This window comes from Leptidea sinapis, chromosome 27, assembly GCF_905404315.1.
Source record: "Leptidea sinapis chromosome 27, ilLepSina1.1, whole genome shotgun sequence".
NCBI lineage: Eukaryota > Metazoa > Arthropoda > Insecta > Lepidoptera > Pieridae > Leptidea > Leptidea sinapis.
The window spans coordinates 9,195,801-9,213,382 of NC_066291.1; the positions used below are offsets into that span (position 1 = coordinate 9,195,801).

General features: G+C 33.0%; 1 long non-coding RNA gene across 1 annotated transcript in view; it reads right to left on the bottom strand.

Moving 5' to 3' along the window:
* Window positions 1–3,530, bottom strand: part of LOC126972719 (uncharacterized) — an 83,039-nt gene extending 79,509 nt beyond the window's left edge. The window contains exon 1 of the long non-coding RNA XR_007731192.1: window positions 3,144–3,530. This is a non-coding gene — a long non-coding RNA (uncharacterized LOC126972719). The remainder of the gene's footprint in view (window positions 1–3,143) is intronic.
* Window positions 3,531–17,582: the final 14,052 nt, after the last annotated feature.

A 17,582-nucleotide genomic window follows, 5' to 3' on the forward strand; every position in this document is an offset into this window, starting at 1 on the left:
TTTCAAAATTAGGGATCCGTAATAAAATTGCTATTTTGTAACACAAGGTGTAAAATCGCAAACCTATTTTTGCGTGCGCTGCAAAAACTATTGACAATAGAACAAAATGATGAAAATCGCGTGAATTATACTTTATATGGCAAAACAACGTTTGCCGGGTCAGCTAGTAATATATAATAGGACTTCGCAAAAGGGACCAAAATTGGCGCTTTGATTTCCTTCTATTAAGTGTAAGTAAGGACTTATACGTAATTATTTGTTTTCACCATTGCATGCGGGTTTTTGTGTTAAAATTTTTTCGTTGTTTTCCCCGATCCGTGTATTGCAATTCTGTCGTTTAATTTATTAATATTTAAAGGGCCCACTTTAATTATGATGAATGAACATTGTTTGTTGTTTTGAGATAATTGTGATATAACTTTATAAATGGTGAAAAGAGGACCTAAATATAGGAAAGTAATTTGATTTAAGTTATGGAAACATATTGTGTAACACTTTTGATTGGTATAAATTTACAACATAAGCATCGTTTATAAGCATAAGTAACTTTGTTTTCATAATTTTTAGACCTGCAGTAATTTAAATTCTCCTTCATTAATACCTGCTTTTAAAGATCGTAAAGAAGCTGATATGCTATACACGTAATGTTATTCTTAGAGAGTATTATTAAAGTTTATGTGAAAGGTAAGTCGTTGATGTGCTTTTTGAATTCTCACACAGATCTTTTAAAAAATACAACAGTTTTTTTTTAGTAATTCGCTTTTAGAATCCCATTAGATTTCGTAACATTGTTTTTTGTAAATGTACAAAAGAGTTGTTAAAAACATTTATGTGGTCACTATAATATATATATGTCTTTCTTGACATTATTTTATCATCATATTATAACAAAATTTTGTAAGAACAAAATTTCTGGTGACCATTCTTCTCAGGTCTGATTTCTGAGGCATAGATTTTTTTTATAAAAATCCAATTTTCTATAAATATATATATTTTTAATATTTACAGCTTAGCAACAATATCTAACAGTTTAATTCAAACAATAATACGAAAAATATAATAGAGAAAATTACAATTTATTTAATGTCACAAAGTATTCTAGCCAGTTATATTCTTGAGGCTTCGCTTGTAAACAATTTCGGCAAAACAGAATTTTAGAATTTCGAGGGAATCCTTTTTACTCTCCTACATCATAACAGTAACGAGATATTTTATCTGCGGAGGAGTTCTTTATATTACTTCGCTTTTTTCCTCGTATTTAAATCTTAATCTTAAATCTAGTCTATGTTGATGTTTCAAATGTAATCATGAGTTTTACTTTAAAAAGAAAAACTTAATAAAAGGCATAAAAGACATTTATTTTCTCAAAATTGATTCCTTTAGAATTCTTTTTAATGTCATTTCTAATAACTACTAGATACTACTACCGCTTCGGAAACAAATGGCGCTCTGAGAGAGAAGAAGCGGCGCAAGAAACTCTCCCAGCATTCTTTTTTTTTGCGCTCTTTTCAATAAAAATATACAATATTGTACCGTCATTTCTATCGCTATAAAATAATCAATGTGGAAATACTTTGATTATTTGATATAAAGAGTTACGATAATCTGTTTATAAATTTCTTAAATACAAGAATTGCTCATCTCATAATATAATTTATCACGAGAAAAGATGGAAAATCGATATTATTGAGTTTCCTTTATTCTATTCGTATTGATCACCCTTAAAAAAAATACTTCTTTTATAGTTAAGCATGCAATAGTTTATTACCTATCTTCTGCATTTCAATCGTAGGATATTTATCGATAACCCCAAGATCATAACGCTTGACACACCAACGTAAATGTAAAAAAATACTTGAATGAAAAATAATGAATGTGTATTTTATCTTAGTATTTATATATCTTAAATACACATTCCTTATTTTTCACCTCCATGAAAAGCTTCTCTTCCGGCAATACGACATTTGTCCCTCGTACCAGGGACTAAAAGCGAACTTTTCATCCAGGTGGGAAAAAAATCGTATATGCACCACGTGGGGTAAGTAGGACATTTCCACTAGCGATTGTCACCTTAGCCAAATCAACGCAGAAAGAGACGTTTTTATAACTTTATATCTTTTTAATAATGCTAAATTGTCATCATGACAACTCAAATCTTTTTAATATTCAACAATAAATATTCTGGATATTTCATAATTTTAAAATGTTCATAATGTTCTATTTCAAGCCTTTTACCACTAATATTTAATACCTAAGTATCCATCCCTACAGAGTGCTAATATTACGACTGTTTCCATCAATTGACTGCATACAACTCAAATTTCTATATTACAACTCCAACATTGAACACAAGATTTACAACATGTTTCCCGGTACATATATTTTTGAGCTTCCAAGTGAAATTTTTCGTGTCAGCTTGAGATTTGAATAATTTATTTCAATGTCTCAGCCTGTTAGAGCTCGTTTTTATTTTCAGTTGTCGTGGCAAAATGTATTGTACGTCTGCCAAGTAATAATTTTCAGTTGAATTTAAAATCTGGATGTGAGATGCCAATGTAAAACCCACCGTTTTGACTTAAATTTTAAAGAATAACTAGCTGACACAGCAAACGTTGTATCGCCGATATTAAAATCGCCATACAAAAGTAACTGCTGATCGTAGATGGGTAAAAATTTTAAATTGTATGTATTTTTTAATGCTGACTCATAATCACACAAATTTTTAAAAAAATGTCAAAACAATTAAAAAAAATTGGCGTGGACCACCCTTAACATTTAGGGGGATGAAAAATAGATGTTGTCCGATTCTCAGACCTACCCAATATGCACTCAAAATTTCATGAGAATCGGTCAAGCCGTTTCAAAGGAGTTTAACTACAAACACAGCGAAATGAGAATTTTATATATTAGATTTTTTTCTTAACACCAACGATGTTATATTAACGAAGGCTAGTGAATGATAATATTTTTGTGCCAATAAAATATTAATCAAAGCTTACTGTTGCTTAGTTGTTGTAAACCTTATCAATATTATTATTAATCTAAGAAAACATAAAATTTTATATAAAATCCAAAAGCAAATATAGCAGAAAACCACAAATCGCCTCGATAACGCGTTTCTCTTATCTATACAAGGTTCTTACCGTTTGTCATAAATTTTATCACTCCAGTGGGCGGGCGTAAGTGAGGACCTCTTTTTTCAGTTTCCTCGTCTGCCGAATTAACGAGCCGTGAACTCGTAAGCAAGCTTCCGAAAGTCCTTTGCCAATTCACACACACTAACACAAAAAAATACTTTTCACATCAAAGTCGTTTATGTTTTAATTTTCAACTGGCACATCACAAAAATTTTCCTACAGTTTATTTATATTATTAATTTTATCTGATTAAATTTACTCTATACAACTCCGCGTAGAGCAGTTCAAGTTGACGGCAATTCCTTGTTGGAGGTTATCTGTGTTATCTCGCGGCGCGGCTGAAGTGACAGCGGTTGTGGAAAGTCTCGCGGCTGGAGGCAGCGGATCGGCTGACGGCCGGGTGCGGACTGCGCGGGTTCTGTCATCAGTCGGCAGCTCGCAGTATCCGCGGAGGCTGTCGCGGCGAACGGCCACCGCAGCGCACGCGCTCGCCTCTGATCGATACCCCCGCCCACACCCCTACTGCGCCCACCGAGGAGGAACCCCACACACGCATTCGTCGCGACGATCACTCTTAAGACACGCTTCTCCACAACTCTTGATTTTTTAAGCATTTCCACCCATTCTATTTCTCGATAGCATAAATCGCGTTATTGCAGCTAGCTTTGATATTCACCATTCATGCACAATTATATATTATACATTCCTCGTATGCAGATGCAACATATTGAACTATTGAATGTTCCTTGAATTTGATATTAACTTTCAAATATTGCCAATTTAAAGCTATATAGTAGTTATTTAGTTAATTTATATTGTTTATTATTTGATATTTAAACTTTTAAATGTATCAAAAATGATGAATTATTATGATTGTGTAAATAAAAAATAATTATTTTCTACTACTTGTCAGTACAGACTGTAAAGCAGGCGAAATACCTATTGTATTACTTTAAAAAAATATTTATCTTAATAATGACGTTTACTAAGGTATTAATCATCTTCATTTTATTATTTAAATAACTAAGTAATGAGGCTATCGTTACTTACTTTTACGCTAAGTATAATGATAAATTGCTCACTTTGAAGGAGGCAAAGATATTGCAACAAAATCTTTTCTTTTTTCAACCTATTCCATATCTGAAATGAGTTATGAAGGAAAACATGGTAATCCTTTAATTTATTCCTCTGCCGCGGCTTTGGGTGGCCAGCCTTAGTTAGAGGTTTATTCATCAAAATTCATTTATTAAAATTACTCCCTGTTGTTTAAATATTAAAATAAGCTTTCAGCCCAGTTAGATTAGGGATGTTACAATTACTTTTCCATTGTAAAATAGTTGGAAACGTTCAAAAGCACTTTGATAACATTTTATTTGTAATATTGTATTTTTACTTTTAGACTATTCTAGAAAAGATTAGTATAGATGCGGCATCATTAATGGTTGTCTAAATCCTTACTGGAACTTTGACATTTGACTTTTGACAGCTGACCCTTGATAGCTTTTTTGTTTCGAAGAATTAATAATTGATTTTTTTAAGCATGGAGACTTAGATAATTTGTACGTCTTGATAAAGTCTCTTGCTATTAGTGTACCTATAAAAACAGACCAGGAATATTAGTTTAGTGTGCGTGACAAGCTACGTCTTTAACTCGCAATTTGGTGAAATTTCGGTGGAATAATATATGCCTTAAGTGACATATATGAGGTTTGTAAAATGCAGAATTTGTAACGTATGCTATATAATTGTTTACATTGAAATATTAAATAATTTTTAAGCTTCGTGAAAACTAGTATTTTATAGTTATTTACCTAGGTGTCCTTTTTTTTGCAAAAGAGTATATTCAAAGTTCTTTTCGATTTGTGATAATAACACAAAAATATAAGTATATTTTGGTCTCATCAGTTTGGTGAGTCATAGATCTTTGTGCAGTTTGGTGTCGAGACACTTGGCCCGTGGGGCCCAGAGGCGCGGATAATGTTCAAAATACTATCTTCGCGCCTCAATAAGGCTACTGGAAACCCAAGCGCTGGCAGCTATTTCGGTAAACGGATCAGCCTTGCTATCCAACGCGGTAATGCTGCCAGTATTCTTGGTACGCTTCCACGTAATGATAGTTTTAATTTTATGTAGTCGTAGTATTGTAAATATGGTAATAAGATTTGTTTTGTTTGAATACATATTGTATAATAAAATAAAAATATTAATATATAATAATAAATATTTAATAAAATAAAAAGAGTGCAAAATAGAAGCATATAAAGATACGACCATATAAATAACATCACGATATATTCGTACACGAACGTCAAAGAGGTGAAATGAGACCAAGCAAAAATAAACGTTTTAGAAATACACGAACCCTGGTAACATCTGGCGTAACTGCTAAAGCATTTTCCTACGAATGCATAAAATTTTCTTAAATAATTTTCTCTTATATCAGATTAATATCTCGCTTTCAGTATATTTTATGTTGAAATTTAAAATGGAACGTTTTAATAATAATTTGCTATCGTGCTATATTATCTTTTATATTATTTCAATGAATTCGTTTATTAGTTTCATTTTATATAAAATGGGAATAAATGAAGTTTCGTAAAAGGATAATAACTGGAATTATTTCAAAATGTATTTTAAAAATTTACCAAGAAAAATGGAGTAATAATTCGCCATCGTGTTCTATCTACAGTATTATTTTATTTGCATGAGCGACTTTAATTTAATATGAGATAATAGAGAGGGAAAAACTCTGTTTGATAAATAAAAATCGGTTTTAACATTAAAAGTATTTGTAAATTTTTCCCAAATTGTTTCTCATAGAAATAATCCAATAGAAATTGGAAAGGTGATCAAAGTGTCTATGGGTACATTTTAATGGGTAGAATGGAGATAACAGACTGGCTTGCAAAAAAAAACATCCTCCCCTTCCGAAGACCCATGTTTAAGGAATAAGGAAAAGTTAGTTACTTACTGAACTATCAGTAATCTAAGCACCTCTCGGAGATGTCGCCTGCTGTCGTTACGTCAACACCTCAACGTGACTATGCTGCTGCCATCCGCCAGCAACCCAGAAAGCGGACAGTGCTGAGGACAGAAAGTGGAAGCCGGCACGCCCGCAACGAACCCGGTTGTAGAGCTGTGTCGAAGGGTCTGACCGACAAGGATGGCTTCATTAAGGTGGAGCGGAAGAAGAGGAGACCTCCTAGTCACAACCAATGTGGCACAGCACCGATAGGACAGAACCAGCTCCTGCGTCCCGTAATCCCAGCGACCTATATCTACGTCTCTCGCTTTCACCACACCACCAAGGCCTCCAAAATTGTTCAGTACTTGGTGGAGAAGACAAGGTTCCAGTTGGGAGTCGAAAAGTTGGTGACGCGTCACGCAGTAGACTTCAACTCTTTTGTTGTTCGCGTCCCGACAGAACATATATCAACCTTCCTGGACGTGCAGCTGTAGCCTAAGGGGGTCGTGTTCCGCAACTATCGCGGACGTCGTCGACCGCCGGAAGCTACCGAACCCGCGCCTCACATCGCCTCGAAAATGTGACGTAGATCTAAGTTATATATCATGTGTATGTTAGACTTTAAGGTATTTATGGGCCCTGTAGCCTGAAATAAAGGAATTATTATTATTATTATTATAAGCAGCTGCTTTGCAACGAAGCCGTGCTAAGTTTTGGTATTAATTGGATAGGAGACAACAGCTAGTCCTTACAAGTTTCAACTCAGGCCTCTTCAAGCTTAATAATCCGGTCGCTATTATAATAAAGACTTCAAATACATTCTGCTGGAGTGTGAGGATATTGGTTACTATAATATAAATAATTTTCGTAATCAGACCACAGACTGGGATTGGAGCGAATGCCCTTTCGCTATTTAATTATATATAGAAGTTATACTTCTTTGGCCTAATAAAGCAAAAATCTTTAAAATCATTTATTAATCCTGCTATTTTACGTTTGTTGAAAGAACAATATTGTAAAAAACTTGCAAAGATGGCTTTGAAAATAAATTATTAAATAACAAATACGGCTGTACGGGCTTGAACCCTTTGCCTATCCTAATACCATTATTATATTCGTAAATACGAAGAAACCAAAAAATAAAAAACGAATGTCGAACCAACTTCACTCTGTTACTTTTGTGTTACAGTGATGCGCGCGCATCTTAAAATTTCACTCTCATCATATTTTCATAACGCGCCTAAAGAAGTATGACTTCTAAAAGCCCGCTGAGTTTCTTGCGCACGTTCTTCTCAGATTTGAAACACACTATTTCGAATGGGTGGTAGTTTTTATCTTATTTTAAATTTTGAATCACTAACGAGACAGTAGGGTGCCAAGTCCTTATACTTAAGGAAAAGAACATACCTAAGTCGAACTCTCTAAATGGTCTACGACTCTTAAACTTAAGGTATTGGAGATGTGATACAGTAGAACCAGGGAAAATAGAAACTCTTATAATATGACTTAGGCACCATCAAGCTTAGGACATACTCCCCCCTCATTAAAGGCACGTATACCTTAATCTGAGCTGGTGTCGATGTCCACAACCGATGTGGTGATCTACTCTATATATAAAATATATTTTAGAAATATATATGCTTTTTACTGTATGCAAAAGCACAACCGTGAAAGCACGTATGCAGTGTTATTATTAAATGCGAGGCTCTCAAATTTTACACAGCTGGGAAAAAGAGCCAGCGGAAAATTTATTTCCTTGAAATTTTTTTACATTCAACTAGCCTTATTCAATGGCACGAATAAATTTTGAATACTCAGCCTGTGATCAAATAAATATTTAAAAAGTATTTCTTTTCGTGGCATACAGTTTCAAAATCTACGTTAATGCAAATAAATTTCTTTAAAACACTTGATTACACCATATAATATTCTTAAAGATAAGCGGATAGAAATATATTTATTTACCATACGGAGTGACAATAACATAACATATTGCAAGACCACTTGGTAATCAAATAAAATTTGAAAAACAAAATTTTATGAACGATGCGGGACTCGAACCCACGACCTCCGGCGTTCCGTGCCAGTGTTCTAACCAACTGAGCCAACCGTTTGAGTAACGGATCGCTATAAAATCTTGTTTTGCTTTTTTCAACTCTCAGGTTGTGGTAAGTGTCATGAAAGTTCGTAAAGGGGCTATACGTAGGTCACACTAAAAGATTTGCGTAACCTGAAAAAATAACATGTTATAACCAAAATATTATGTGCTCTCCTTTACATTTTAAACATTTTTTCATGCGATCGAACCATTTTTTAAAACAGGACCACAGATCTGAAGGCATGTTTTCTACGTGCTGATTGAACGCTATCACTGCCTCTTCGGAATTGGTAAAAGTGAAACCTCTCATCAAATCTTTGATTTTGGGGAAAATACAGAAATCACAGGATCCTAGGTCGGGGCTATGTGCAGGATGGGTGACGAGTTCTACTTTTTCGGAAGCTAAAAATGACTTATTTTGTTGGCCTTGTGTGAAAAAGCGTTGTCATGAGCTAGGAGAACGCGGCTTTTTGGTCGTCTATTGCGAATTTTTTTTAACACCGGGTAAACAAATACCACTCGGCATTAACACTCTTTTGATCTTCAAGTGGAATTGTGCAGATGGGATCCGTTGCTGAGAAAAAAAATGCGATCATTTTTTTACCAACGTTTCTCGCCTGCCTCACTTTTGTTGGCCTGTTCTCATTTTCAAACACCCATTCACAAGATAGCTGTTTTTTTTTTTGGATTCAAAACAATAAATCCACGTTTCGTCTCTTGTAATAATGTCATAAACAGCATAAGAATGTCCGTGGTCGTATTTCATTAGCATCTGTGAGCACCATTCCACATGAGCCCGCTTCTGCTCCGCTGTCAGTTCCCAACGACAACAAAGTTTCCGAACTTTCAATTCTTCGTGTATAATTTTCTAAATTTGGCTCATACCAATCCCCAATAGTCCTCGAATTGTCTCATAGGTAATCCGCGGGACACATTAGTTTCGTTTACGGCAGTTGAACGCCGCCCTTTACGAAATTTTTCATGTAAAAAAACCCGACCTCTCAAATTCAGCAAACCATCGCCTCACAGTGTTCAGACAAGGTGCTTCCCAAATGCATTTCGAAGACGAGCGGCACAGTCTTGCGGAGAGTGAGAACTTTTAAAATCATAAAAAATCATTGCTCTAAAATCTTTTCGACTTCATTCCATTTTCGTTGCGTACGTAGAACTTTGATGTGTGATAAAAAACAATTGACAAATGATTTCCGGCCAATTGTTTTTTTTATTACTAAGAAGGTTGCAACGTTTCAAAAAATATAACATTCGAAATTCAAATAGTTCCGATTAGCTAGAAGTGCAAAACTTTTAGTGTGCCCCATGTATTCTGTGTGGTGTTTTATAGTAAAATAAAATACCAAGACCCATGAAGGAGCCCTTAACTCTAGCTACCTTATTGACAAACAACGTGTCACGTAATTTATATATATTAAGATAAGATATAATATAAGATTGATTTGATGCCGATATTTCGATCCAATTGCATGAATCGTGGTCGCGGCAGAACTGAGGAGGCGGCGAGAAATTCTTCACATATTGACAGTAAACACTAATAGTACATTAATTTGTCCACGTGGCGCCTAATTCGTTATAGTCATTGATTCCCTAATTCGCGACAAACACTACTGACGTCGTCCATACTTTTGGATCTTTTTGTTGCATTTGTATTTTTTCCAATTATTTTTTAAGCCTTTACTAAACCTTTAATTACTATGGACTTGTATTTATATATATGTATTGTGAGAAACGGGCTAGGATGTTCAACTTGAATGATTCGTGCGAGTCTCTTGGGTGCATATTATAAATTGCTCTAATAGTCAGTAATGAGAGCACAAAAATACTATGAACATCGGCAGCAATTCCACACTATAACAAAGCTGCAGAACTCAGTCTCTTTGCTAGTTACTGATATGTGGGTTCGACTGTAATTAACTATCTACGGTTATGCAAAGAAAAATAAACAAACAACAACAAATTCCAGAGTTGTAGAATTTAACCTCTGTTTGTTTCACATTTGTTAGTTGAAATCGAATAAAATTGGATTTTTTACCATTTTACTTTAGTTAAAGTTAGTTTAGTTTTATTTTAGTTTATTATTTGTGAACCAATTTAATACTTTAACATAGTATCTTTAAGCATTTTCCTATCCGCCGTATTGTGTTCCTGTTTTATTTTGAATAAAAGCGACGTGTCATTAGTAAATAAAACTATATCCCCGGCGTTCTATCTACCATAAATGATAGATGTGAATATAGATTTAAAAGAGAAACGGGCCAAGTATAGAACCCTGTGGCACGCCTATCTCTACATCGGAGCCTTTGATTGTATGTCGCAAATGTCCACAAACTGTTGATGACTCTTCAGGTAAAAAGTCAAAAAAAAATTGTCAGTTAAAGTTAAATGTGTTCAAGAATTGTCTCAGAGACTGTAAAACTTAAGCTTAAGTAAATGGGAACTAAAGTCCATACAATCAAAAGAACACTACAAAGTTTTTTTTTATATTTGAAGAATATCTTTTTGAATAATTATTTCCAAATTTCAAATTATAAATAAAAAAAATATATTCTATAAGACGCCCTAAATCACCGTAAAAACCCACATAACTTACGTTACTTTCCATTGCCAAAGTGCCATACTTTCTGAATTAAGCTAATATAAAGTGGCAAGATAAACTATACGAACAAAGTATTTTCTCTGGCCACTAATAAGATGTTAATGACTGAATTTATCTTTCGGAATTCCATTATGAGGTCGAGTTTGAAAACGTCCATAACTGAAGCTTAATTTTTCGGATATTAATGGCGGACCGAAAATAACTTAAAACTCATTACGCAGCAGGTGTTTCGGTCGAACAGCAATAAAACAACTTTTATTCGTTTCTCCTTTCTTTCATTTTTGCAACTTATTTCTCTCATTACAAAAATGTTTTATTCAAAATTTACTTCAACAATTCATAGTATGAAAACTTTATATCTCTATATTTAATTACTGCGATCTAGATTTTCTAACGGTTCACGATTAAGTACCATAAAAGGCATTTATTTTCTATATATTATATTTTGTTTATAATGCCTCAACAGTGGATGGGACTTTATCATAAGTGTTTATATTTACCCTTAAAGCTATTGAGTAATTTTAAAATATACACAAAATATACTTTGAATTAGTAATAATTTATTTTATTTATGAGAAAATTACGGACAAACGAGTGTACTGCTTACATGATGGAACGTGATCACCACCGCCCATATTAACCATTAAATAAACTTAAATTAACTATAAAATATTAACTTCCTAGCCTTAATTTAATTCCTAACAAAATATTTCTAGTGATGATTCAAAAGCGCTCAGTTTAGGTCTAATTGAATAAAGTTTATTTGACTTTGACTTTGTCGTCCTGGAAAGACTATGACACTAAAAGATAAAATTGTGTTCTGGCATAATTATTTTAAAAAGATAATATATAGTATCATTTGGCGAAACCTAGGTAATTTTATTTTAAGTTTAACTTGCAGAAATAATAAACTGGAATTAGTTTTCCATCTTCACAATGTAGCATTGTATCGTCGATATATTCGTAGTACCGTAGCGATAGCGTAGTAAAGCTACGCGAGCTACGCATTCGCTAATACCCGCTACGGTATAGCATTTATGCGCATATTTTGAAACAAACGCCATTCAATTTCAATAATGGATAAGGTAGACTGTTTTGTTTACCGAATAATAAATAGTTACATTTCTTTTTCGTTTATACGGATGAAAAAATACTAAAGTACAAATGAAAGAATAAAAATGAACAAATAGTAACTGTGGGCGGCTGGATGAATTTGAAGAGAGATGATATTTTACAGAACCATTGTATAGAATAACGCTTTGATGAATAACAAAAGAGAAATTAGGGTACGTGAAACCAATAAGTTATTCCAATCAAATATTAACCGAGTTTGACTCTTCTAAAAAGATTATGTTAATATTAGTTCATATTGCAGTATGTTTAATATAATGTGATTTTATGTAGTTTACTTACAAATGTACTATCCTTTATATATTTTGAGTTTTTTATTTTATTAATGTATTCAGTAATATTTTTTTTTAATTTCTTGATTTTTTTTTTAAATATCCAAATACTACAATATTTTAAATTACTTACATATGACTTAATAATTAATAACGCTATTTATATAAAAAATGATAAAATAAAACTTAAATAATCAAACAAAATTAATTAATTACAAATAGAAAATATCATTAAGATCGCTATCGGCAGGTAAGGTGCCCATGAAGCTGGCAACGTTACATCTTTGTGTAGCCAAACTTATCCTTTGACAGAGGTACGTACCAGATCTTGGGTCACCTGTTAAGTATATGTAGTCAATTATATTTTATATGGAAATTTAATTTAAATATTAGATGTTTTGTTTTTTCACCATTCTAACACAAATGTGGGTTTGTCCTATTTGTTTTATAACTACTTATCACCATTTTGAACTTTTGCAAACACGTCGTCTCTGAAACACATAAAAGGAAGTATGATAAATTAAATACCGAAATTCTAAAAGGTTCCCAAAGCCGCCTGATAAAAGCGACCAAAATTGTTAGGAGAAGATAATTTTTAATAAGATTTCATATAATTTGAATCCAAAATATAAATATAAATAAACACATATTATTATGTTTTTAAATTCTAATCAAATAGTTAATAAAAAATAATACATTGTTAAGTTATAAGTATATAAAAAAAATATATAACATACATTCTTATATTTTTATAGGTACCTATATGAAGATTTGTGTTGTATATTAAACTTGTTTCAAAATCACAAAAATACATAATCCATTGTTTTTCGTTGAACAACTCACAATGTACCATTCAATGTTTATTATTACTGAAAGACCTATTGTTAAATGGAAACAGAGCGCTACCACGGCATTCGATATGAATACTGCTGAAGTGATATTTGCCGTTAGAAGTGTTTGCGCGGCAAATACTTGTAGTCTCTCTCCTCGATATCCACTGCCTCCCCCTCCCTCCACTTCCACCACCCTCCCACTTGCGTCGCCCATAATCACCCACCACAATGCGTCTCACCTGTTAACCCTGTCGCTACTAATGAACCTGAAATTTTACTGTAAGTACACATTTAACGACTCATTTTCTGTCATGTTACCTTAACGTACCTTTCTCAAACACGTCTCCATAGTAATTGTTGAGGACAGTGTCTATTTCAACCCCTATTTACTTTATTTGAAGGGTTTGGTATTTTACATGGAACGTTTTTATATTCCTCATCAACAACGTGTTATATATATAATACTCAATAATACTCAAAAGTATAAACATTTATTTTTGTCCAACATAATAAGCTATAAATAGCATTCAGTTAATTATAAAAAGTTTAAAAAAAGGGTTTTCTGATATATTTAAAAAAAACTTAGATTGCGACGGAAAAAAATATCTATTAGTTTCTTGTTTCTCACTCCTTTATTCCTAATACAAGCTATTGAAATTCTTGAAAAATTTTACAAACCTTTTTTTTGCAATCCTTTTGTTTGGTACCTATATTCTGGGATTTATATAAAATATTCAACATAAAAATTAAAACATTACATAGAATTTTGCTCAATTTAATGTCGTATCTGTTTACAAAATTGATCACAATATATAGGGTTATTAGTATTTCAAAATTGTAATTGCTAATTGATTTTAAAATCATCTGCAAGCCAAGTTTCATAAAGTTTAATTTTTATTTTTTAGGCATTTTAGTGAAAAAAATATTGACTTAATATTGTTGAAAAGAATCAATCGAAGAAAAAGTTTGATTGAAATAGATAATTTTTTTAAATAAAGTTTTGAAGTTTCAATTTTGAGTGTTTTGAAAAAAGCTAACAAACCTTGTAACTCAAAACTGGTTCTCTATTGCATAATGCATATGGGGGTGAAAATGATCGCAAATAGTTATTTAGTTAGTTACCCTACCATCTCCTAACGGAAACATGTCCAATTACCAATAACCCTGTACAATTAATACAATAAAATTATTTATAAATAACAATTTAATAAATTTGTAAAACGGACAATGACAGAATGAAAGTTTCGGCCTCAGTAGATCTCCTCAGTGGTCCATATTTCATCATCATCGGCTGGAACACGTCCACTGCAGGACAAAAGCCTCCCCAAATATTTCCACGACGATCGGTCCTGCGCTGCCCTCATCCGACGTATTCCGGCGATCTTGATCAGATCGTCGGTCCATCTCATGGGGGCCTACCAACACTGCGTCTTCCGGTACGTGGTCGCCATTCGAGGACTTTACTGCCCCAACAGTCACCTGTCTTTCGTACTATGTGCCCTGCCCACTGCCACTTCAGTTTTGCAATCATTTGGACTGTGTCGGTAACTTTGCTTCTCCTACGGATCTCCTCATTTCTGATTCGAAATCGCAGGGAAACTCCGTGCATAGCCCTCTCCATTGCCCTCTGAGCGACCATGAGCTTTCTCATAAGGTCCATATTTAAATAAACTCAATTGGCATTGTTTCATTATTGTTATCACCATAATTAGGTACTATCCATAATTCTATCAACATGTATACAATTATACGGTGCTGATTTTCAACGTCAGATGAGTTCCACGAAGTAAAGTATGGGATGAATTTTCATCTGTTGTATTTCCAGATCAGTATATTATTTACCTTCAAGAAGCTGAAAGGCTGGCATCGTTTCAATAATTTATGATCATACCTAAGAAATGAAAAAGACGCCGAGCAATTAAGACCACCTGATAGTATGGCGAGCGGTAATCACATATCAATCATCCGGTGGGCCGCATATATGCTTATTCTCTCTTCCTTTTATGGAAGAGGAAGAAATACATGTTTTCATGGAAAAACAGAAATGTAATGAAAACTTAATCAGGGCGAGGCCATTAAGTTTTCATCACATTTATGATTATGATTATATATGATATATTATTATGATTTGAAATACAATATTTTTTGTTCTTTACTCTTAAACTACACTACTTTCTTTACTACTTTCTTTACTCTTACAGTAATTGTTACACAATAGTAAAATATGCCAAGGTTTACTATAGTAAAGTCTGATCGTGAAACCTTGGACAACTCGAGTCGAATATTCTAATAACAGAAGTATTTTCCTCAAAAATTAAAAAACCACATGCTCTTGCAGCGAATGTCAATTTCTAATACATGACTTTCGAGCTTCTTGGTCATCCTATTTCCGCTTTTCTCTTGTTTATTTCTTCATCATTCCATCTTTCCTTGATTTTGCCTTCTTCGTATTTGTTTTTTTATATATTTACTACATAGAGACGTAATTAAGGGTGTCTACATAGTCTAAGAAAGAAAATTATGTAAAGGCCTAGCAAATCACTCCCGTTTTATTTGAAGTAATAAAAACTTAAGAAGTAGAACAATTAAATTCAGAACCGTGATGTCATGATTGCCTAAATTGTTAAAGTTTTCCTTTGTTTAAAACAGCTTATCCATGAATGTATAAAGAATGAGCTCAATGAATAGACGACAATCAAGTAAGACAGAATTCCGTTTCTTCTCACACAATAAATAAATTTATTACCTAAATAACAAAGTTTTCGCTTCTATAAGTAAGTGATGAATATTATCTTATTCTCAAGAGAAGCTAATTACTTGTAAATATATTCATTCACTTTCATTTTCTTTGATATTTCGTTTCATTTTGCTAAAAGACAATAAAGAGAATAATTTGTCGATGAATATTAATGATTCACGATTGGTAGTCATCGCTTCGGCAGTGTTTTTATCGCGAATTAATTTAATGTCTTCTGTGGTCTATGTAGCTTGCAATATATTGTGATTTATTATAGCAGGAGATGGGAGTATAACAAAATTGTTGCAAATTATATTATGCCTTTCTAATTTGTCTATTTTAGTAGAAGATACAATATGTGCATACAAATAATTTAAGTTTTCTTTAGTGTTAATTCCGCTAATATTTGTTTTTAAACAATTTGACACGTGTTTCGCCACTACACGAGGCATCCTTAGGACGTGTTGTCGAGACAAGTCTCGTGTCTCAAGTCTTTGTACAAAAGTGTAAAAAAATAAATAGTGTTTTACTTTTGACTGATTACCTATGTAAACAACCTAAGTGGTTCGTAAATGATGAACTTGGATAGTTTATTCTTCAAAAGACAACTCATTTCACGGAAAGAACTCGGAGGAACTATTAGGGTTAATACCAGGAGGTGAATCCCACCACCGGACATAACGGCATTTTACAGCCGCGATTTTTTCCGAGAAACCTCTTGCCACAACAACTTTGTGGGATCTATTATCGGTTGCAGCATTCCAGAACTGACAGAACTTAGGGAACTTCAAACTTAGAGTATACTGACAACTTAAAGGCTGTCAACGCATCTCTTAACCCCCGATTTTGCGGATGTCCATGATTTCTTGCCTTACCATTTCTCATCACTTGAGCCTCTCGCCCGGTTGCCCCCTATTATATAAAAGAATAAAGAGATGACCTGTTTAGAAAAGGAAACATTCCTATGCATCTACACATACCTCCACACGTTTACAATAACATGTGTATGCATTTTGCATTAACAGTTATGTATGTATAAATAAAAGCTACCAGTTTCGTGCCAAAAAATTAAGCTGTGTTTGCTGAACAACATCGCAACTTTGAAAATCCCAGTTCTAAGGTGCTGTGCAATATTTTCAGAACAACCAACCAACATTTAAAGTAACGGTTATATTTATATGAACATTGCCAAGAGTAATCTGGTTATTATAAATTTAAAACTAAGCTTGAATATTAATTGAAATGAAAAATCAACCGTCGCTCTCAGATGCGGCCAAGCTTATGCATCATGACTTATGAGCCTGATAGAAATGGTTATTGTTTAATTTTTATCACTACTAAGAAATAAAGAATCATTTGTGAAATCTTCCATAAGAAAATTATATATAAAAACAATTCCATTCGGTTTAATAAAGACAAAACAACTAAGAAATAATATTTAATCCAAAAATTTATTGAATCAAAATAGAATACATTACATTTACTAAGTTTAAAATAAATTGATTTTTAAAAACTGCCGTATGGTATTTATTACATTGTATTGTGAGTACTGTGTATTTGTAAGCTTTAGTTAACGTCTCTGTGCAAAGGATGCATATAATCCAAATGGAATTAATTGTGCAACAAGGCATCTGGTTACCATGTTTAACGAGTTTCAAATTACTAACTTTAATCAAATATAATTTGATGTTTAAGGTACACGTGTTCTTTAATTAAAACTGTTCTTTTTTTTTATGAAATTATTATTGTATATCTAAGTTATTTACTTCAGAATTTATAAAGTTTTACTGGATTGTTT